The sequence below is a fragment of the Oncorhynchus kisutch genome, unplaced genomic scaffold, assembly GCF_002021735.2.
Source record: "Oncorhynchus kisutch isolate 150728-3 unplaced genomic scaffold, Okis_V2 Okis01b-Okis20b_hom, whole genome shotgun sequence".
NCBI lineage: Eukaryota > Metazoa > Chordata > Actinopteri > Salmoniformes > Salmonidae > Oncorhynchus > Oncorhynchus kisutch.
In genome coordinates this window covers 13,416,880-13,442,363 of record NW_022261978.1, presented here as the reverse complement: position 1 = coordinate 13,442,363, position 25,484 = coordinate 13,416,880, and the positions used below count along the sequence as shown (strand labels likewise).

Genomic DNA, 25,484 nt, shown 5'->3' with positions numbered 1-25,484 from the left:
TACTACAACATATAGGCTGCCATAGTAACCTACTACAATATATAGGCTGCCATAGTAACCTACTACAACATATAGGCTGCTATAGTAACCTACTACAATATATAGGCTGCCATAGTAACCTACTACAATATATAGGTTGCCATAGTAACCTACTACAGTATATAGGCTGCCATAGTAACCTACTACAATATATAGGCTGCCATAGTAACCTACTACAGTATATAGGCTGCCATAGTAACCTACTACAACATATAGGCTGCTATAGTAACCTACTACAATATACAGACTGCTATAGTAACCTACTACAACATATAGGCTGCCAAAGTAACCTACTACAACATATAGGCTGCCATAGTAACCTACTACAATATATAGGCTGCCATAGTAACCTACTACAACATATAGGCTGCCATAGTAACCTACTACAATATAGGCTGCCATAGTAACCTACTACAATATATACGCTGCCATAGTAATCTACTACAATATATAGGCTGCTATAGTAACCAACTACAACATATAGGCTGCCATAGTAACCTACTACTATAGTAGGCCAACAGGCCCGTAGATAAGTCCTATATATAGACTACTATAGTAGGCCAACAGGCCCGTAGATAAGTCCTATATATAGACTACTATAGTAGGCCAATAGGCCCATAGGTAAGTCCTATATATAGACTACTATAGTAGGCCAATAGGCCCATAGATAAGTCCTATATATAGACTACTATAGTAGGCCAACAGGCCCGTAGATAAGTCCTATATATAGACTACTATAGTAGGCCAATAGGCCCATAGATAAGTCCTATATATAGACTACTATAGTAGGCCAATAGGCCCATAGGTAAGTCCTATATATAGACTACTATAGTAGGCCAATAGACCCATAGATAAGTCCTATATATAGACTACTATAGTAGGCCAATAGGCCCATAGATAAGTCCTATATATAGACTACTATAGTAGGCCAATAGGCCCATAGATAAGTCCTATATATATACTACTATAGACTACTATAGTAGGCCAACAGGCCCGTAGATAAGTCCTATATATAGACTACTATAGTAGGCCAATAGGCCCATAGATAAGTCCCATATATAGACTACTATAGACTACTATAGTAGGCCAATAGGCCCATAGATAAGTCCTATATATAGACTACTATAGTAGGCCAATAGGCCCATAGGTAAGTCCTATATATATACTACTATAGACTACTATAGTAGGCCAACAGGCCCGTAGATAAGTCCTATATATAGACTACTATAGTAGGCCAATAGGCCCATAGATAAGTCCCATATATAGACTACTATAGACTACTATAGTAGGCCAATAGGCCCGTAGATAAGTCCAATATATAGACTACTATAGACTACTATAGTAGGCCAACAGGCCCGTAGATAAGTCCTATATATAGACTACTATAGTAGGCCAACAGGCCCATAGATAAGTCCTATATATAGACTACTATAGTAGGCCAATAGGCCCATAGATAAGTCCTATATATAGACTACTATAGTAGGCCAATAAGCCCATAGATAAGTCCTATATATAGACTACTGTAGTAGGCCAATAGGCCCGTAGATAAGTCCTATATATAGACTACTATAGTAGGCCAATAGGCCCATAGATAAGTCCTATATATAGACTACTATAGTAGGCCAATAGGCCCATAGATAAGTCCTATATATAGACTACTATAGTAGGCCAATAGGCCCATAGATAAGTCCTATATATAGACTACTATAGACTACTATAGTAGGCCAACAGGCCCGTAGATAAGTCCTATATATAGACTACTATAGTAGGCCAACAGGCCCGTAGATAAGTCCTATATATAGACTACTATAGTAGGCCAACAGGCCCATAGATAAGTCCTATATATAGACTACTATAGTAGGCTAATAGGCCCATAGATAAGTCCTATATATAGACTACTATAGACTACTATAGTAGGCCAACAGGCCCGTAGATAAGTCCTATATATAGACTACTATAGTAGGCCAATAGGCCCGTAGATAAGTAATATATATAGACTACTATAGTAGGCCAACAGCCCGTAGATAAGTCCTATATATAGACTACTATAGTAGGCCAACAGGCCCATAGATAAGTCCTATATATAGACTACTATAGTAGGCCAATAGGCCCATAGATAAGTCCTATATATAGACTACTATAGTAGGCCAACAGGCCCATAGATAAGTCCTATATATAGACTACTATAGTAGGCCAACAGGCCCATAGATAAGTAATATATATAGACTACTATAGTAGGCCAATAGGCCCGTAGATAAGTAATATATATAGACTACTATAGTAGGCCAATAGGCCCGTAGATAAGTAATATATATAGACTACTATAGTAGGCCAATAGGCCCGTAGATAAGTAATATATATAGACTACTATAGACTACTATAGACTACTATAGTAGGCCAACAGGCCCGTAGATAAGTAATATATATAGACTACTATAGTAGGCCAACAGGCCCATAGATAAGTCCTATATATAGACTACTATAGTAGGCCAATAGGCCCGTAGATAAGTAATATATATAGACTACTATAGACTACTATAGTAGGCCAACAGGCCCGTAGATAAGTCCTATATATAGACTACTATAGTAGGCCAATATGCCCATAGATAAGTCCTATATATAGACTACTATAGACTACTATAGTAGGCCAATAGGCCCGTAGATAAGTCCTATATATAGACTACTATAGTAGGCCAATAGGCCCGTAGATAAGTAATATATATAGACTACTATAGTAGGCCAACAGGCCCATAGATAAGTCCTATATATAGACTACTATAGTAGGCCAATAGGCCCATAGATAAGTCCTATATATAAACTACTATAGTAGGCCAACAGGCCCATAGATAAGTCCTATATATAGACTACTATAGTAGGCCAATAGGCCCATAGATAAGTCCTATATATAGACTACTATAGTAGGCCAATAGGCCCATAGATAAGTCCTATATATAGACTACTATAGTAGGCCAATAGGCCCATAGATAAGTCCCATATATAGACTACTATAGACTACTATAGTAGGCCAACAGGCCCATAGATAAGTCCTATATATAGACTACTATAGACTACTATAGTAGGCCAATAGACCCATAGGTAAGTCCTATATATAGACTACTATAGTAGGCCAACAGGCCAGTAGATAAGTCCTATATATAGACTACTATAGTAGGCCAACAGCCCCATAGATAAGTCCTATATATAGACTACTATAGTAGGCCAATAGGCCCATAGATAAGTCCTATATATAGACTACTATAGTAGGCCAACAGGCCCATAGATAAGTCCTATATATAGACTACTATAGTAGGCCAATAGGCCCATAGGTAAGTCCTATATATAGACTACTATAGTAGGCCAATAGATAAGTCCTATATATAGACTACTATAGTAGGCCAATAGATAAGTCCTACCTTGACACTGGAAACCTTGCTTCCCGAACCCCCTGTGAAGAGAAATGGAACATGAGGTTTATTATGGACTCTGATGAAGGAATGTCCTCACTACAACACATACAACCTCACTACAACACATATATATAGACTACTATAGTAGTATAACATGATGTTTATTGTGGACTCTGATGAAGGAATGTCCTCTCTACAAGAGATGACTTGCTGACGTTGGAGTTGTGGTTGTATTTATTAGGGATCCTCATTGGCTGCTCTTCCTGGGGTCCAAACACACTGAACATCCACATTACTGATAAAACAACAGACAGATAACTGTGTCTGTTGATTCAATGAGATGGTTAAGAACACTTATTTACAATGATGGGGTACAGTGGGTTAACTGCCTTGTTCCCCTCTGTAACCACCAGTCTACCTGACCACCCCCTCTCTAACCACCAATCTACCTGACCCCCCCCTCTGTAACCACCAGTCTACCTGACCACCCCCTCTCTAACCACCAATCTACCTGACCCCCCTCTCTAACCACCAATCTACCTGACCCCCCCCTCTCTAACCACCAGTCTACCTGACCCCCCCTCTCTAACCACCAATCTACCTGACCCCCCCTCTAACCACCAGTCTACCTGACCCCCCCTCTCTTTAACCACCAATCTACCTGACCCCCCCCTCTAACCACCAGTCTACCTGACCCCCCCTCTCACCACCAGTCTACCTGACCCCCCCCCTCTAACCACTAGTCTACCTGACCCCCTCTAACCACCAGTCTACCTGACCCCCTCTAACCACCAGTCTACCTGACCCCCTCTAACCACCAGTCTACCTGACCCCCTCTAACCACCAGTCCACCTGCCCCCCCCCCCCCCCTCTAACCATCAGTCTACCTGACCCCCCTTCTAGCCACTAGGCTACCTGACCCCCACCCCCCCCCCCCCCCTCTAACCACTTGGCTACCTGACCCCCCCTCTCTAACAACCAGGCTACCTGACCCCCCCCTCTAACCACCAGTCGACCTGACCCCCCCCTCTAACCTCCAGTCCACCTGACCCCCCCTCCAACCACCAATCTACCTGACCCCCTCTAACCACCAGTGTACCTGACCCCCTCTAACCACCAGTCTACCTGACCCCCTCTAACCACCAGTCTAACTGACCCCCCCACTCTAACCACCAGTCTACTTGACCCCCCCCCTCTAACCACCAGTCCACCTGACCCCCTCTAACCACCAGTCTACCTGACCCCCCCCCCTCTAACCACTAGGCTACCTCAAATCAAATCAAATGTATTTATATAGCCCTTCGTACATCAGCTGATATCTCAAAGTGCTGTACAGAAACCCAGCCTAAAATCCCAAACAGCAATCAATGCAGGTGTAGAAGCTCTACCTGACCCCCCCCTCTAACCACCAGTCTACCTGACCCCCCCCCCTCTAACCACCAGTCCACCTGACCCCCCCCTCCAACCACCAATCTACCTGATCCCCCCTCTAACCACCAGTATACCTGACCCCCCCCCCCCTCTAACCACCAGTCCATCTGACCCACCCCTCCAACCACCAATCTACCTGACCCCCTCTAACCACCAGTTTACCTGACCCCCTCTAACCATCAGTTTACCTGACCCCTTCTAACCACCCGTCTACCTGACCCACTCTAAACACCAGTCTACTTGACCCCCCCTCTAACCACCAGTCCACCTGACCCCCTCTAACCACCAGTCTACCTGACCCCCTCTAACCACCAGTCTACCTGACCCCCTCTAACCACCAGTCGACCTGACCCCCCCATCTAACCACCAGTCCACCTGACCCCCTCTAACCACCAGTCTACCTGACCCCCTCTAACCACCAATCTACCTGACCCCCCCCTCTAACCACCAGTCCACCTGACCCCCCCCTCCAACCACCAATCTACCTGAACCCCTCTAACCACCAGTCTACCTGACCCCCTCTAACCACCAGTCTACCTGAACCCCTCTAACCACTAATCTACCTGACCCCCCCTCCCCTCTAACCACCAGTCTACCTGACCCCCTCTAACCACCAGTCTACTTGACCCCCCCCTCTAACCACCAGTCCACCTGACGCCCTCTAACCACCTGTCTACCTGACCCCCTCTAATCACCAGTCTACCCGACCCCCTCTAACCACCAGTCTACCTGACCCCCTCTAACCACCAATCTACCTGACCCCCCCCCCTCTAACCACCAGTCTACCTGACCCCCTCTAACCACCAGTCCACCTGACCCCCTCTAACCACCAGTCTACCTGACCCCCTCTAACCACCAGTCTACCTGACCCCCTCTAACCACCAGTCTACCTGACCCCCTCTAACCACCAATCTACCTGACCCCCCCCCTCTAACCACCAGCCCACCTGACCCCCTCTAACCACCAATCTACCTGATCCCCCCTCTAACCACCAGTCCACCTGACCCCCTCTAACCACCAGTCTACCTGACAACCTCTAACCACCAATCTACCTGACCCCCTCTAACCACCAGTCCACCTGACCTCCTCTAACCACCAGTCTACCTGACCCCCTCTAACCACCAGTCTACCTGACCCCCTCTAACCACCAGTCTACCTGACCCCCTCTAACCACCAATCCACCTGACCCCCCCTCCCCTCTAACCACCATTCTACCTGACCCCCTCTAACCACCAGTCTACCTGATCCCCCCCCTCTAACCACCAGTCTACCTGAACCCCTCTAACCACTAATCTACCTGACCCCCCCTCCCCTCTAACCACCAGTCTACCTGACCCCCTCTAACCACCAGTCCACCTGACTACCCCTTCTAACCACCAGTCTACCTGACCCCCTCTAACCACCAGTCTACCTGACCCTCCCCCTCTAACCACCAGTCTACCTGACACCCTCTAACCACCAGTCTACCTGACCCCCCCTCCCCTCTAACCACCAGTCTACCTGACCCCCTATAACCATCAGTCTACCTGACCCCCTCTAACCATCAGTCTACCTGACCCCCTCTAACCACTAGGCTACCTGACCCCCCCCCTCTAACCACCAGTCTACCTGACCCCCCCCCCTCTAACCACCAGTCCACCCGACCCCCCCCCTCCAACCACCAATCTACCTGACCCCCTCTAACCACCAGTCTACCTGACCCCCTCTAACCACCAGTCTACTTGACCCCCCCCTCTAATCACCAGTCTACCTGACCCCCTCTAACCACAAGTCCACCTGACCCCCTCTAACCACCAGTCTACCTGACCCCCTCTAACCACCAGTCTACCTGACCCCCTCTAACCACCAGTCTACCTGACCCCCTCTAACCACCAATCTACCTGACCCCCCCCCTCTAACCACCAGTCCACCTGACCCCCTCTAACCACCAATCTACCTGACCCCTCCCTCTAACCACCAGTCCACCTGACCCCCTCTAACCACCAGTCCACCTGACCTCCTCTAACCACCAGTCTACCTGACCCCCTCTAACCACCAGTCTACCTGACCCCCTCTAACCACCAGTCTACCTGACCCCCTCTAACCACCAATCCACCTGACCCCCCCTCCCCTCTAACCACCATTCTACCTGACCCCCTCTAACCACCAGTCTACCTGATCCCCCCCCCTCTAACCACCAGTCTACCTGAACCCCTCTAACCACTAATCTACCTGACCCCCCCTCCCCTCTAACCACCAGTCTACCTGACCCCCTCTAACCACCAGTCCACCTGACTACCCCTCTAACCACCAGTCTACCTGACCCTCCCCCTCTAACCACCAGTCTACCTGACCCCCTCTAACCACCAGTCTACCTGAACCCCCCTCCCCTCTAACCACCAGTCTACCTGACCGCCTATAACCATCAGTCTACCTGACCCCCTCTAACCATCAGTCTACCTGACCCCCTCTAACCACTAGGCTACCTGACCCCCCCCTCTAACCACCAGTCTACCTTACCCTCCCCCCCCTCTAACCACCAGTCCACCCGACCCCCCCCTCCAACCACCAATCTACCTGACCTCCTCTAACCACCAGTTTACCTGACCCCCTCTAACCACCAATCTACCTGACCCCCCCCTCTAACCACCAGTCTACTTGATTCCCCCCTCTAACCACCAGTCCACCTGACCCCCTCTAACCACCAGTCTACCTGACCCCCTCTAACCACCAATCTACCTGACCCCCCCTCTAACCACCAGTCCACCTGACCTCCCCCTCCAACCACCAATCTACCTGACCCCCTCTAACCACCAGTCTACCTGACCCCCTCTAACCACCAGTCTACCTGAACCCCTCTAACCACCAGTCCACCTGACCCCCCCCTCTAACCACCAGTCTACCTGACCCCCCCCCTCTAACCACCAGTCTACCTGACCCCCTCTAACCACCAGTCTACCTGACCCCCCCTCCCTCTAACCACCAATCTACCTGACCCCCTCCCTCTAACTACCAGTCTACCTGACCTCCTCTAACCACCAGTCTACCTGACCCCCTCTAACCACCAGTCTACCTGACCCCCTCTAACCACCAGTCTACCTGACCCCCTCTAACCACCAATCCACCTGACCCCCCCTCCCCTCTAACCACCATTCAACCTGACCCCCTCTAACCACCAGTCTACCTGATCCCCCCCCTCTAACCACCAGTCTACCTGAACCCCTCTAACCACTAATCTACCTGACCCCCCCCTCCCCTCTAACCACCAGTCTACCTGACCCCCTCTAACCACCAGTCCACCTGACCCCCCCTCTAACCACCAGTCTACCTGACCCCCTCTAACCACCAGTCTACCTGACCCTCCCCCTCTAACCACCAGTCTACCTGACCCCCTCTAACCACCAGTCTACCTGACCCCCCCTCCCCTCTAACCACCAATCTACCTGACCCCCTCTAACCACCAGTCCACCTGACTACCCCCTCTAACCACCAGTCTACCTGACCCCCTCTAACCACCAGTCTACCTGACCCTCCCCCTCTAACCACCAGTCTACCTGACCCCCTCTAACCACCAGTCTACCTGACCCCCCCTCCCCTCTAACCACCAGTCCACCTGACCCCCTATAACCATCAGTCTACCTGACCCCCTCTAACCATCAGTCTACCTGACCCCCTCTAACCACTAGGCTACCTGACCCCCCCCTCTAACCACCAGTCTACCTGACCCCCCATCCCCTCTAACCACCAATCTACCTGACCCCCTCTAACCACCAGTCTACCTGACCCCCTCTAACCACCAGTCTACCTGATCCCCCCCTCTAACCACCAGTCTACCTGAACCCCTCTAACCACCAATCTACCTGACCCCCCCTCTAACCACCAGTCTACCTGACCCCCTCTAACCACCAGTCTACCTGACCCCCCCCTCCCTCTAACCACCAATCTACCTGACCCCCCCCCCCTCTAACCACCAGTCTACCTGACCCCCTCTAACCACCAGTCTACCCGACTCCCTCTAACCACCAGTCTACCTGACTCCCCCCTCTAACCACCAGTCTACCTGATCCCCCCTCTAACCACCAGTCTACCTGACCCCCTCTAACCACCAGTCTACCTGACCCCCTCTAACCACCAGTCTACCTGACCCCCTCTAACCACCAATCTACCTGACCCCCCCTCCCCTCTAACCACCAGTCTACCTGACCCCCTCTAACCACCAGTCTACCTGACCCCCTCTAACCACCAATTAACCTGACCCCCCCCCTCTAACCAGTATGCTACCTGACCCCCCCCTCTAACCACCAGTCTACCTGACCCCCTCTAACCACCAGTCCATCTGACCCCCCCCTCCAACCACCAATCTACCTGACCCCCTCTAACCACTAGTCTACCTGACCCCCTCTAACCACCAATCTACCTGACCCCCCCTCCCCTCTAACCACCAGTCTACCTGACCCCCTCTAACCACCAGTCCACCTGACCCCCCCCCTCTAACCACCAGTCTACCTGACCCCCTCTAACCACCAGTCTACCTGACCCTCCCCCTCTAACCACCAGTTTACCTGACCCCCTCTAACCACCAGTCTACCTGACCCTCCCCCTCTAACCACCAGTCTACCTGACCCCCCATCCCCTCTAACCACCAATCTACCTGACCCCCTCTAACCACCAGTCTACCTGACCCCCTCTAACCACCAGTCTACCTGATCCCCCCCCCTCTAACCACCAGTCTACCTGAACCCCTCTAACCACCAATCTACCTGACCCCCCCCCCTCTAACCACCAGTCTTCCCGACCCCCTCTAACCACCAGTCTACCTGACCCCCCCCACCCCCTCTAACCACCAGTCTACCTGAACCCCCCCCCCTCTAACCACCAGTCTACCTGACCCCCTCTAACCACCAGTCCACCCGACCCCCTCTAACCACCAGTCTACCTGACCCCCTCTAACCACCAGTCTACCTGACCCCCTCTAACCACCAGTCTACCTGACCCCCTCTAACCACCAATCTACCTGATCCCCCCTCTAACCACCAGTCCACCTGACCCCCTCTAACCACCAATCTACCTGACCCCCTCTAACCACCAGTCTACCTGACCCCCTCTAACCACCAGTCTACCTGACCCCCTCTAACCACCAATCTACCTGACCCCCCCTCTAACCACCAGTCCACCTGACCCCCTCTAACCACCAATCTACCTGACCCCCTCTAACCACCAGTCTACCTGACCCCCCCCCTCTAACCACCAGTCCACCTGACCCCCTCTAACCACCAGTCCACCTGACCTCCTCTAACCACCAGTCTACCTGACCCCCTCTAACCACCAGTCTACCTGACCCCCTCTAACCACCAGTCTACCTGACCCCCTCTAACCACCAATCTACCTGAACCCCTCTAACCACCAGTCTACCTGACCCCCTCTAACCACCAGTCTACCTGACCCCCTCTAACCACCAGTCTACCTGACCCCCTCTAACCACCAATCTACCTGACCCCCTCTAACCACCAGTCTACCTGACCCCCCCCCTCTAACCACCAGTCCACCTGACCTCCTCTAACCACCAGTCTACCTGACCCCCTCTAACCACCAGTCTACCTGACCCCCTCTAACCACCAGTCTACCTGACCCCCTCTAACCACCAATCTACCTGACCCCCTCTAACCACCAGTCTACCTGACCCCCCCCCCTCTAACCACCAGTCCACCTGACCCCCTCTAACCACCAGTCCACCTGACCTCCTCTAACCACCAGTCTACCTGACCCCCTCTAACCACCAGTCTACCTGACCCCCCTCTAACCACCATTCAACCTGACCCCCTCTAACCACCAGTCTACCTGATCCCCCCCCTCTAACCACCAGTCTACCTGAACCCCTCTAACCACTAATCTACCTGACCCCCCCTCCCCTCTAACCACCAGTCTACCTGACCCCCTCTAACCACCAGTCCACCTGACCCCCCCCTCTAACCACCAGTCTACCTGACCCCCTCTAACCACCAGTCTACCTGACCCTCCCCCTCTAACCACCAGTCTACCTGACCCCCTCTAACCACCAGTCTACCTGACCCCCCCTCCCCTCTAACCACCAATCTACCTGACCCCCTCTAACCACCAGTCTACCTGACCCCCTCTAACCACCAGTCTACCTGACCCTCCCCCTCTAACCACCAGTCTACCTGACCCCCTCTAACCACCAGTCTACCTGACCCCCCCTCCCCTCTAACCACCAATCTACCTGACCCCCTCTAACCACCAGTCTACCTGACCCCCTCTAACCACCAGTCTACCTGACCCCCCCCCCTCTAACCACCAGTCTACCTGAACCCCTCTAACCACCAGTCTACCTGACCCCCTCTAACCACCAGTCTACCTGACCCCCTCTAACCACCAGTCTACCTGACCCCCTCTAACCACCAATCTACCTGACCCCCTCTAACCACCAGTCTACCTGACCCCCCCCCCTCTAACCACCAGTCCACCTGACCCCTCTAACCACCAGTCCACCTGACCTCCTCTAACCACCAGTCTACCTGACCCCCTCTAACCACCAGTCTACCTGACCCCCTCTAACCACCATTCAACCTGACCCCCTCTAACCACCAGTCTACCTGATCCCCCCCCTCTAACCACCAGTCTACCTGAACCCCTCTAACCACTAATCTACCTGACCCCCCCTCCCCTCTAACCACCAGTCTACCTGACCCCCTCTAACCACCAGTCCACCTGACCCCCCCTCTAACCACCAGTCTACCTGACCCCCTCTAACCACCAGTCTACCTGACCCTCCCCCTCTAACCACCAGTCTACCTGACCCCCTCTAACCACCAGTTTTCCATTACCCCCCCCTCCCCTCTAACCACCAATCTACCTGACCCCCTCTAACCACCAGTCTACCTGACCCCCTCTAACCACCAGTCTACCTGACCCCCCCCCTCTAACCACCAGTCTACCTGAACCCCTCTAACCACCAATCTACCTGACGCCCCCCTCTAACCACCAGTCTACCTGACCCCCCCCTCTAACCACCAGTCTACCTGACCCCCCCTCCCTCTAACCACCAGTCTACCTGACCCTCCCTCTAACCACCAGTCTACCTGACCCCCCCCCCCTCTAACCAGCAGTCTACCTGACCCCCTCTAACCACCAGTCTACCTGACCCACTCTAACCACCAGTCCACCTGAGCCCCCCTCCCCCCTCTAACCACCAGTCTACCCGACCCCCTCTAACCACCAATCTACCTGACCCCCCCTCTAACCACCAGTCTACCTGACCCCCTCTAACCACCAGTCTACCTGACCCCCCCTCCCTCTAACCACCAGTCTACCTGACCCCCCCCTCTAACCACCAGTCTACCTGACCCCCTCTAACCACCAGTCTACCTGACCCCCTCTAACCACCAGTCTACCTGACCCCCTCTAACCACCAGTCTACCTGACCCCCTCTAACCACCAGTCTACCTGACCCCCTCTAACCACCAATCTACCTGACCCCCCCCTCCCCTCTAACCACCAGTCTACCTGACCCCCTCTAACCACCAGTCTACCTGACCCCCTCTAACCACCAATTAACCTGACCCCCCCCCCTCTAACCAGTATGCTACCTGACCCCCCCCTCTAACCACCAGTCTACCTGACCCCCTCTAACCACCAGTCCATCTGACCCCCCCCTCCAACCACCAATCTACCTGACCCCCTCTAACCACTAGTCTACCTGACCCCCTCTAACCACCAATCTACCTGACCCCCCCTCCCCTCTAACCACCAGTCTACCTGACCCCCTCTAACCACCAGTCCACCTGACCCCCCCCCCCTCTAACCACCAGTCTACCTGACCCCCTCTAACCACCAGTCTACCTGACCCTCCCCCTCTAACCACCAGTTTACCTGACCCCCTCTAACCACCAGTCTACCTGACCCTCCCCCTCTAACCACCAGTCTACCTGACCCCCCATCCCCTCTAACCACCAATCTACCTGACCCCCTCTAACCACCAGTCTACCTGACCCCCTCTAACCACCAGTCTACCTGATCCCCCCCCCTCTAACCACCAGTCTACCTGAACCCCTCTAACCACCAATCTACCTGACCCCCCCCCTCTAACCACCAGTCTTCCCGACCCCCTCTAACCACCAGTCTACCTGACCCCCCCCCCACCCCTCTAACCACCAGTCTACCTGAACCCCCCCCTCTAACCACCAGTCTACCTGACCCCCTCTAACCACCAGTCCACCCGACCCCCTCTAACCACCAGTCTACCTGACCCCCTCTAACCACCAGTCTACCTGACCCCCCTCTAACCACCAGTCTACCTGACCCCCTCTAACCACCAATCTACCTGATCCCCCCTCTAACCACCAGTCCACCTGACCCCCTCTAACCACCAATCTACCTGACCCCCTCTAACCACCAGTCTACCTGACCCCCTCTAACCACCAGTCTACCTGACCCCCTCTAACCACCAATCTACCTGACCCCCCTCTAACCACCAGTCCACCTGACCCCCTCTAACCACCAATCTACCTGACCCCCTCTAACCACCAGTCTACCTGACCCCCCCCCTCTAACCACCAGTCCACCTGACCCCCTCTAACCACCAGTCCACCTGACCTCCTCTAACCACCAGTCTACCTGACCCCCTCTAACCACCAGTCTACCTGACCCCCTCTAACCACCAGTCTACCTGACCCCCTCTAACCACCAATCTACCTGAACCCCTCTAACCACCAGTCTACCTGACCCCTCTAACCACCAGTCTACCTGACCCCCCTCTAACCACCAGTCTACCTGACCCCCTCTAACCACCAATCTACCTGACCCCCTCTAACCACCAGTCTACCTGACCCCCCCCCTCTAACCACCAGTCCACCTGACCTCCTCTAACCACCAGTCTACCTGACCCCCTCTAACCACCAGTCTACCTGACCCCCTCTAACCACCAGTCTACCTGACCCCCTCTAACCACCAATCTACCTGACCCCCTCTAACCACCAGTCTACCTGACCCCCCCCCTCTAACCACCAGTCCACCTGACCCCCTCTAACCACCAGTCCACCTGACCTCCTCTAACCACCAGTCTACCTGACCCCCTCTAACCACCAGTCTACCTGACCCCCTCTAACCACCATTCAACCTGACCCCCTCTAACCACCAGTCTACCTGATCCCCCCCCTCTAACCACCAGTCTACCTGAACCCCTCTAACCACTAATCTACCTGACCCCCCCTCCCCTCTAACCACCAGTCTACCTGACCCCCTCTAACCACCAGTCCACCTGACCCCCCCTCTAACCACCAGTCTACCTGACCCCCTCTAACCACCAGTCTACCTGACCCTCCCCCTCTAACCACCAGTCTACCTGACCCCCTCTAACCACCAGTCTACCTGACCCCCCCTCCCCTCTAACCACCAATCTACCTGACCCCCTCTAACCACCAGTCTACCTGACCCCCTCTAACCACCAGTCTACCTGACCCTCCCCCTCTAACCACCAGTCTACCTGACCCCCTCTAACCACCAGTCTACCTGACCCCCCCTCCCCTCTAACCACCAATCTACCTGACCCCCTCTAACCACCAGTCTACCTGACCCCCTCTAACCACCAGTCTACCTGACCCCCCCCCCTCTAACCACCAGTCTACCTGAACCCCTCTAACCACCAGTCTACCTGACCCCCTCTAACCACCAGTCTACCTGACCCCCTCTAACCACCAGTCTACCTGACCCCCCTCTAACCACCAATCTACCTGACCCCCTCTAACCACCAGTCTACCTGACCCCCCCCCCTCTAACCACCAGTCCACCTGACCCCCTCTAACCACCAGTCCACCTGACCTCCTCTAACCACCAGTCTACCTGACCCCCTCTAACCACCAGTCTACCTGACCCCCTCTAACCACCATTCAACCTGACCCCCTCTAACCACCAGTCTACCTGATCCCCCCCCTCTAACCACCAGTCTACCTGAACCCCTCTAACCACTAATCTACCTGACCCCCCCTCCCCTCTAACCACCAGTCTACCTGACCCCCTCTAACCACCAGTCCACCTGACCCCCCCTCTAACCACCAGTCTACCTGACCCCCTCTAACCACCAGTCTACCTGACCCTCCCCCTCTAACCACCAGTCTACCTGACCCCCTCTAACCACCAGTTTTCCATTACCCCCCCCTCCCCTCTAACCACCAATCTACCTGACCCCCTCTAACCACCAGTCTACCTGACCCCCTCTAACCACCAGTCTACCTGACCCCCCCCCCTCTAACCACCAGTCTACCTGAACCCCTCTAACCACCAATCTACCTGACGCCCCCCTCTAACCACCAGTCTACCTGACCCCCCCCTCTAACCACCAGTCTACCTGACCCCCCCCTCCCTCTAACCACCAGTCTACCTGACCCTCCCTCTAACCACCAGTCTACCTGACCCCCCCCCCCTCTAACCAGCAGTCTACCTGACCCCCTCTAACCACCAGTCTACCTGACCCACTCTAACCACCAGTCCACCTGAGCCCCCCTCCCCCCTCTAACCACCAGTCTACCCGACCCCCTCTAACCACCAATCTACCTGACCCCCCCTCTAACCACCAGTCTACCTGACCCCCTCTAACCACCAGTCTACCTGACCCCCCCTCCCTCTAACCACCAGTCTACCTGACCCCCCCCTCTAACCACCAGTCTACCTGACCCCCTCTAACCACCAGTCTACCTGACCCCCTCTAACCACCAGTCTACCTGACCCCCACTAACCACCAGTCTACCTGACCCCCTCTAACCACCAGTCTACCTGACCCCCCTCTAACCACCAATCTACCTGACCCCCTCTAACCACCAGTCTACCTGCTGACCCCCCCTCTCTAACCACCAGTCTACCTGACCAGCCCCCCCCCCATTCAGTTTCTACTTAATGAGCTGAAGATAAATCAGATCATAACATCCTTGAATGGTGTCACACCGACACACACACACACACACACCAACCACCTGGAGTCAGTGTGTGATGCGGTAGAATGGTCGATAGACTGAGTATCTGTCTCTGGTGGGTCTGACCACACATAGGACACTAACAATGGCGGATGAATGGTTATACAACCATGTTCCATTCGGTTGTTGGAGGCTGTGTCTAAAGGCTGTGGGTTTATATCTCTTGTTAGCAATTCATGCGTCTCTCTGTCTCTAAAGTCATTCAGCAGCAAGTGAATCACCTGTACCCTGCGCGCCGCACACACACACACGCACATCCCCCACGCACGCACACTAACCAGATGAAGTCCGTGCAGTGGCTGCAGAACGTGGGCTGCTTGAAGAAGCGCGCGATGAACTTGTGGTCCTTGACCTCGTGCACGTTCTTCTGGCGCAGAGCTCCTTGGCGCGCGAAGCCCCTCGCGGCCCCGCTCTCCCGCCGCTCGGAGCCCCCGGTGCTCGAGCTCTCTCCGTCGCTGCTGCCCTGCTCGCGGTCAGCCATTTTAACGCGGAAGTGTTTTGAAATGAGGAGGAAAGAGAGAGTTGTGTGTCTTTTTCAGAAGGTGCCTCCCTCCCGTCTTCCTCTCTCAGTGTCGGCTTCCCCCCGGTGTTCGCTCGGTGTGAATGTCCTGACTCCTGCCAAGCCTCACACTGCTGGGTCCCCGACTCCCCGTGGGCCCTGCTTCCCTGTTCGCTCGGATCTCCCACAGCCCCCGGAGACTGAGCAGCGCTGCTACAGCTGTGGCGACGTGCTGCTGGTGTGTGAGCGAAGCGCCTCGTGCAGTGTGTATGTTGTCTGCAGGAAGAGTGTTGCGCTGGAACCGTGAGATAGGGGGCAATGAAGGCCCCTCCCCCTTATCTACTCCGAATTCCACCGTACACGGTGAGTGTGTAGGAAGAGACAGAGGGACTGTTTTTGTCGCAAACATTTCGGTGAACAGTAGGGTGTAGCCTAGGTCATGAGAGAGACAGAGATATTGACAAGAGAGAAGGGGTGTGTTATTGAATGTTATTGTATGTTAGTGAATGTTATTGTAGGTCTAAAACATCCCCAGAGAGATAAACAAGTGGACACTTGTTGAAGATCACCTGACCAGCCACTCAGCCAGTGAGAAAGAGAAGGACGTGGGTGGAACTCTAGAATGTAGAGGATGATGGAATAGAACAGTAGAATAGATAGAACAGTAGAATAGATAGAACACCTGAATATAGAACAGTAGAATAGATAGAACACCAGAATATAGAACAGTAGAATAGATAGAACACCAGAATATAGAACAGTAGAATAGATAGAACACCAGAATATAGAACAGTAGAATAGATAGAACAATAGAATAGATAGAACACCAGAATATAGAACAGTAGAATAGATAGAACACCAGAATATAGAACTGTAGAATAGATAGAACACCAGAATATAGAACGGTAGAATAGATAGAACACCAGAATGTAGAATAGATAGAACACCAGAATGTAGAACTGTGGAATAGGAGTGTAAAGTCACAGAGCTCTAAGGGAGTGATGTGGATCCTGGTAGAATAGCAGGGTAAAGTCACAGAGCTCTAAGGGAGTGATGTGGATCCTGGTAGAATAGCAGGGTAAAGTCACAGAGCTCTAAGGGAGTGATGTGGATCCTGGTAGGTAGACATCTAGGCTCAGCCCAGCCTCTCTCCAGATCTGAACCATCAAGGAGATAAACCACTAGGAAAACATGTCCTTGGATCATATTATCAAATCAAAGTTTATTTGTCACGTGCGCCGAATACAACAGGTGTAGTAGACCTCACAGTGAAATGCTGAATACAACAGGTGTAGTAGGCCTTACAGTGAAATGCTGAATACAACAGGTGTGGACCTCACAGTGAAATGCTGAATTACAACAGGTGTAGTAGACCTGACAGTGAAATGCTGAATACAACAGGTGTAGTAGACCTCACAGTGAAATGCTGACTACAACAGGTGTAGTAGACCTCACAGTGAAATGCTGAATTACAACAGGTGTAGTAGACCTGACAGTGAAATGCTGAATACAACAGGTGTAGTAGACCTCACAGTGAAATGCTGACTACAACAGGTGTAGTAGACCTTACAGTGAAATGCTGAATACAACAGGTGTAGTAGACCTTACAGTGAAATGCTGAATACAACAGGTGTAGTAGACCTTACAGTGAAATGCTGAATACAACAGGTGTAGTAGACCTTAAAGTGAAATGCTAAATACAACAGGTGTAGTAGACCTTACAGTGAAATGCTGAATACAACAGGTGTAGTAGACCTTACAGTGAAATGCTGAATACAACAGGTGTAGTAGACCTTACAGTGAAATGCTGAATACAACAGGTGTAGTAGACCTTACAGTGAAATGCTGAATACAACAGGTGTAGTAGACCTGACAGTGAAATGCTGATTACAACAGGTGTAGTAGACCTTACAGTGAAATGCTGAATACAACAGGTGTAGTAGACCTTACAGTGAAATGCTGATTACAACAGGTGTAGTAGACCTGACAGTGAAATGCTGAATACAACAGGTGTAGTAGACCTTACAGTGAAATGCTGAATACAACAGGTGTAGTAGACCTTACAGTGAAATGCTGAATATACAGTAGAGTGGCTATATACAGTAGAGAGTCTATATACAGTAGAGATGTTGTATACAGTAGAGAGGCTATATACAGTAGAGGGGCTATTTACAGTAGAGGGGCTATATACAGTAGAGGGGCTATATACAGTAGAGGTTATATACAGTAGAGAGGCTATATACAGTAGAGAGGCTATATACAGTAGAGAGGCTATATACAGTAGAGGGGCTATATACAGTAGAGAGGCTATATACAGTAGAGGTTATATACAGGAGAGGCTATATACAGTAGAGGCTATATACAGTAGAGAGGATATATACAGTAGAGGCTATATACAGTAGAGAGGCTATATACAGTAGAGAGACTATATACAGTAGTGAGGCTATATACAGTAGAGAGGCTATATACAGTAGAGAGGCAGTATACAGTAGAGGCTATATACAGTAGAGAGGTTATATACAGTAGAGGCTATATACAGTAGAGAGGCTAAATACAGTAGAGAGGCTATATACAGTAGAGAGGCTACATACAGTAGAGAGGTGATATACAGTAGAGAGGTGATATACAGTAGAGAGGCTATATACTGTAGACAGGCTATATACAGTAGAGAGGCTATATACAGTAGAGAGCCTATATACAGTAGAGAGGCTATATACAGTAGAGAGGCTATATACAGTAGAGAGGCTACATACAGTAGAGAGGTGATATACAGTAGAGAGGTGATATACAGTAGAGAGGCTATATACTGTAGGGAGCCTATATACAGTAGAGGGGCTATATACAGTAGAGGGGCTATATACAGTAGAGAGGTGATATACAGTAGAGAGGCTATATACAGTAGACAGGCTATATACAGTAGACAGGCTATATACAGTAGAGAGGCTATATACAGTAGAGGGGCTATATACAGTAGAGAGGTGATATACAGTAGAGAGGCTATATACAGTAGACAGGCTATATACAGTAGACAGGCTATATACAGTAGAGAGGCTATATACTGTAGGGAGCCTATATACAGTAGAGGGGCTATATACAGTAGAGAGGCTATATACAGTAGAGAGGTGATATACAGTAGAGAGGCTATATACAGTAGACAGGCTATATACAGTAGAGAGGCTATATACAGTAGAGAGGCTATATACAGTAGAGGGGCTATATACAGTAGAGAGGCTATATACAGTAGAGAGGCTATATACAGTAGACAGGCTATATACAGTAGAGAGGCTATATACAGTAGAGGCTATATACAGTAGAGGCTATATACAGTAGAGAGGCTATATACAGTAGAAAGGCTATATACAGTAGAGACTATATACAGTAGAGAGGCTATATACAGTAGAGAGGCTACATACAGTAGTGAGGCTATATACAGTAGAGAGGCTATATACAGTAGAGGGGCTATATACAGTAGAGGCTACATACAGTAGAGAGGCTATATACAGTAGAGAGGCTATATACAGTAGAGGCTATATACAGTAGAGAGGCTATATACAGTAGAGGCTATATACAGTAGAGAGGCTATATACATTAGACAGGCTATATACAGTAGAGAGTCTATATACAGTAGAGGGGCTATATACAGTAGAGGCTATATACAGTAGAGAGGCTATATCCAGTAGAGAGGCTATATACAGTAGAGGGGCTATATACAGTAGAGGCTATATACAGTAGAGAGGCTATATACAGTAGAGGCTATATACAGTAGAGAGGTTATATACAGTAGAGGGGCTATATACAGTAGAGGCTATATACAGTAGAGAGGCTATATACAGTAGAGGCTATATACAGTAGTGAGGCTATATACATTAGACAGGCTATATACAGTAGAGAGGCTATATCCAGTAGAGAGGCTATATACAGTAGAGGCTATATCCAGTAGAGAGGCTATATACAATAGATGCTATATACAGTAGAGAGGCTATTACAGTAGGTGTGTAATGTTTACTGTTAATGTCTGTTTATTTAACTTGCTTTGGGAATGTAAACATGTGTCCCACGCCAATAAAGGCCTTTAGAATTACATGGCTGCGGCATTGTCGGCTTTCTGTTCAACTGAGTGTTTCTGGCGCCACCTGCCGGCTGTTGTGGAGAAGACATGCTGGGATCCGACATTGCCGCTTGTCTAACTGTCATTGGATGGGATTTTGAATGGGTACATCCACTGTCAATCAAATGAAACCGGAAGAAAGGTTCATTATGAAAACAATGTGTACCGGATAGCGGTGTGTCCTTACCGTGCCGTTACGGTGAGTAATATTGTGGTTTGAGTCTGTGTTGATTGTATTCTAACTGTTGTCTGGTTTGAAACGTCTGTTGGTTATTTGCATGTGTTGTAGCAGGCTTGTGAACGCGACATGAACCTAACCTTCAGCCAATAATGTTATCTTGTTGTGAACAACGTTTCCTCAGCCATGCCAACTTCCCCGGTAAAGACGCGGATCCCGCTCACGAGCTTCGGTCATCTGATCACCGAGGTGAAGGTCGGTAAACGGAGTGATCCCCCCCCTAGACTGTCTTCTCTACCCCCGCACACTAAGTCTGGAATGAACAGCTTCTACATCCAAGCCATAAAACGGCTAAATATACTGAACGGCTAAATATAAACGCAACAATTTCTATGTCCTGGCGTGGTTGTGATGCCGGTTGTAACGACATTGGAGGCGCTTTATTGTATAAAAAAATATGAACATCAAATTCTCCGGTGGACATTCCTGTAGTCATCGTGCCAGTTGCTCGTTCCTTCAACTTGAGACATCTGTTGTTGTCCCCAGCACCAGATGCACCTGGGTAATGATCGCGCTGTTTAATCAGCTTGTTGATATGCCACAGCTGTCAAGTGGATGGATTATGTCGTCTCGGGATAAATGCTCACTAACAGGGATATAAACACATTTGAATGGAAAATGTCAGAGACGTTCTTATTTCAGCTCATGAAACACGGGACCAGCACTTTACACCCAATACCACACCCTTAACCAATACCACACCCTTAACCAATACCACACCCTTAACCAATACCACACCCTTAACCAATACCACACCTCTACCCAATACCACACCTCTACCCAATACCACACCCTTAAGCAATACCACACCCTTAACCAATACCACACCTCTACCCAATACCACACCTCTACCCAATACCACACCCTTAACCAATACCACACCTCTACCCAATACCACACCTCTACCCAATACCACACCTCTACCCAATACCACACCCTTAAGCAATACCCCACCCTTATCCAATACCACACCTCTACCCAATACCACACCTCTACCCAATACCACACCTCTACCCAATACCACACCTCTACCCAATACCACACCTCTACCCAATACCACACCCTTAAGCAATACCCCACCCTTATCCAATACCACACCTCTACCCAATACCACACCTCTACCCAATACCACACCTCTACCCAATACCACACCTCTACCCAATACCACACCCTTAACCAATACCACACCTCTACCCAATACCACACCCTTAACCAATACCACACCTCTACCCAATACCACACCTCTACCCAATACCACACCCTTAGCCAATACCACACCTCTACCCAATACCACACCTCTACCCAATACCACACCTCTAACCAATACCACACCTCTACCCAATACCACACCTCTAACCAATACCACACCTCTACCCAATACCACACCTCTACCCAATACCACACCTCTACCTAATACCACACCTCTACCAATACCACACCCTTAACCAATACCACACCCTTAACCAATACCACACCTCTACCCAATACCACACCCTTAACCAATACCACACCTCTACCCAATACCACACCTCTACCCAATACCACACCCTTAACCAATACCACACCTCTACCCAATACCACACCCTTAACCAGTACCACACCCTTAACCAATACCACACCTCTACCCAATACCACACCCTTAACCAATACCACACCCTTAACCAATACCACACCTCTACCCAATACCACACCCTTACCCAATACCACCTCTACCCAATACCACACCCTTAACCAATACCACACCTCTACCCAATACCACACCTCTAATCAATACCACACCTCTACCCAATACCACACCTCTACCCAATACCACACCTCTACCCAATACCACACCTCTACCCAATACCACACCTCTACCCAATACCACACCTCTACCCAATACCACACCCTTAAGCAATACCCCACCCTTATCCAATACCACACCTCTACCCAATACCACACCTCTACCCAATACCACACCTCTACCCAATACCACACCTCTACCCAATACCACACCCTTAACCAATACCACACCTCTACCCAATACCACACCCTTAACCAATGCCACACCTCTACCCAATACCACACCCTTAACCAATACCACACCCTTAACCAATACCACACCCTTACCCAATACCACACCTCTACCCAATACCACACCCTTAACCAATACCACACCCTTAACCAATACCACACCCTTAACCAATACCACACCCTTAACCAATACCACACCCTTAACCAATACCACACCTCTACCCAATACCACACCTCTACCCAATACCACACCCTTAACCAATACCACACCTCTACCCAATACCACACCTCTACCCAATACCACACCTCTACCCAATACCACACCCTTAACCAATACCACACCTCTACCCAATACCACACCCTTAACCAATACCACACCTCTACCCAATACCACACCTCTACCCAATACCACACCCTTAACCAATACCACACATCTACCCAATACCACACCCTTAACCAATACCACACCCTTAACCAATACCATACCTCTACCCAATACCACACCTCTAACCAATACCACACCTCTACCCAATACCACACCTCTACCCAATACCACACCCTTAACCAATACCACACCTCTACCCAATACCACACCCTTAACCAATACCACACCTCTACCCAATACCACACCCTTAACCAATACCACACCTCTAGCCAATACCACACCCTTAACCAATACCACACCTCTACCCAATACCACACCTCTACCCAATACCACACCTCTACCCAATACCACACCTCTAACCAATACCACACCCTTAACCAATACCACAACCTTAACCAATACCACACCCTTACCCAATACCACCTCTACCCAATACCACACCCTTAACCAATACCACACCTCTACCCAATACCACACCCTTAACCAATACCACACCTCTACCCAATACCACACCCTTAACCAATACCACACCTCTAGCCAATACCACACCCTTAACCAATACCACACCTCTACCCAATACCACACCTCTACCCAATACCACACCTCTACCCAATACCACACCTCTAACCAATACCACACCCTTAACCAATACCACACCTCTACCCAATACCACACCTCTAACCAATACCACACCTCTACCCAATACCACCACCTTAACCAATACCACAACCTTAACCAATACCACACCCTTACCCAATACCACCTCTACCCAATACCACACCCTTAACCAATACCACACCTCTACCCAATACCACACCTCTAATCAATACCACACCTCTACCCAATACCACACCTCTACCCAATACCACACCTCTACCCAATACCACACCTCTACCCAATACCACACCTCTACCCAATACCACACCTCTACCCAATACCACACCTCTACCCAATACCACACCTCTACCCAATACCACACCCTTAACCAATACCACACCTCTACCCAATACCACACCTCTACCCAATACCACACCTCTACCCAATACCACACCTCTACCCAATACCACACCTCTACCCAATACCACACCTCTACCCAATACCACACCTCTACCCAATACCACACCCTTAACCAATACCACACCTCTAACCAATACCACACCTCTAACCAATACCACACCCTTAACCACCCTTAACCAATACCACACCTCTACCTCAACTTTCACCCAGGTCAGATTAATGGAATCCCCTCATAGCCCGCATAGCTAATCACTGTGATGTCATCAAGATGTGTCCATTCAGATTGTCCTCACCTGTGTGTGTGTGTGTGTGTGTGTGTGTGTGTGTGTGTGTGTGTGTGTGTGTGTGTAACAGAGACAGTTGTTTGGTATGGAGGCTCCAGCCACTGTTAACCTGACTGGATGGAGGAGACATTTCAACAGCTACACACTACAGGGGAGACGCAACGTAAGACACACACAGACACACACACAGACAGACAGACAGACAGACAGACAGACAGACAGACAGACAGACAGACAGACAGACAGACAGACAGACAGACAGACACACACTAGCTGCTGCTCTAGAGGAGTATTATACTGCTGACATAACCTCTCTCTCTGTCTCTCTCTCTCTCTCTAGTTTGTCCTGGCTACCTATGGTGTCCTAGCGTTGTCGGCAGCAGCCTATATGATACGCCATCGGAGTAAAGAGGACCCAAGAGTAGCCAGCCCCACTGCCTGACTGAAAAGACTGACTCTCAATATCAATGTCCCAACACTTTATTGGCCTGATATTCACATTGATTTCCAATACTACCGAATCAGAGATTCATAACAGCAGCTCTCTCTCTCTCTCTCTCTCTGTCTCTCTGTCTCTTCTGCTCCCTCCCTCCCTCTCTCTTATTCTCTCTCTCTCTCGGTGTATGTAAATGTTAATAAATAGAGTTTAATCCAGTCACGATGTCTCTGTGTCGTCTTGGTTTAATCTCTAACCCAGAATAGAACCGAGCAGAATCCATCCTGGTATTCAGACTAACCAGTAACCATGACAACATACTGGAGGGAGCTCCAGGCTGCAGTGCGTATGTCTGGCCACAGGGTGGCACTGAGGAGAGAGAGAATGTACTACATTATAAACTGGGTGGTTCGAGTGCTGATTGGCTGAAAGCCATAGTATATCAGACAGTATACCACAGGTGTGACAAAACATTAGATTTTTTCACTGCTCCAATTACGTTGGTAACCAGTTTATCATAGCAACAAGGCACCTCAGGGGGTTGTGGTATATGACCAATATACCACGGCTAAGGGCTGTGTCCAGGCACTCCGCGTTGTGTCGTGCTTAAGATCAGTCTTTGGTATATTGGCCATATGCCACGGCTAAGGGCTGTGTCCAGGCACT

At 50.4% G+C, this 25,484-nt stretch overlaps 1 long non-coding RNA gene and 1 pseudogene across 1 annotated transcript; one reads left to right on the top strand and one right to left on the bottom strand.

Annotated features, from left to right (window-relative positions):
* LOC116358850 (protein kinase C beta type-like) overlaps nt 1–16,685 on the bottom strand; it is a 65,983-nt pseudogene extending 49,298 nt beyond the window's left edge.
* Nucleotides 16,686–20,518: 3,833 nt separating this feature from the next.
* Nucleotides 20,519–25,043, top strand: LOC116358888 (uncharacterized). Its single transcript, XR_004206507.1, has 4 exons — nt 20,519–20,644; nt 20,808–20,878; nt 24,453–24,545; nt 24,723–25,043. It is a non-coding gene; the product is annotated as an uncharacterized LOC116358888 (long non-coding RNA).
* Nucleotides 25,044–25,484: the final 441 nt, after the last annotated feature.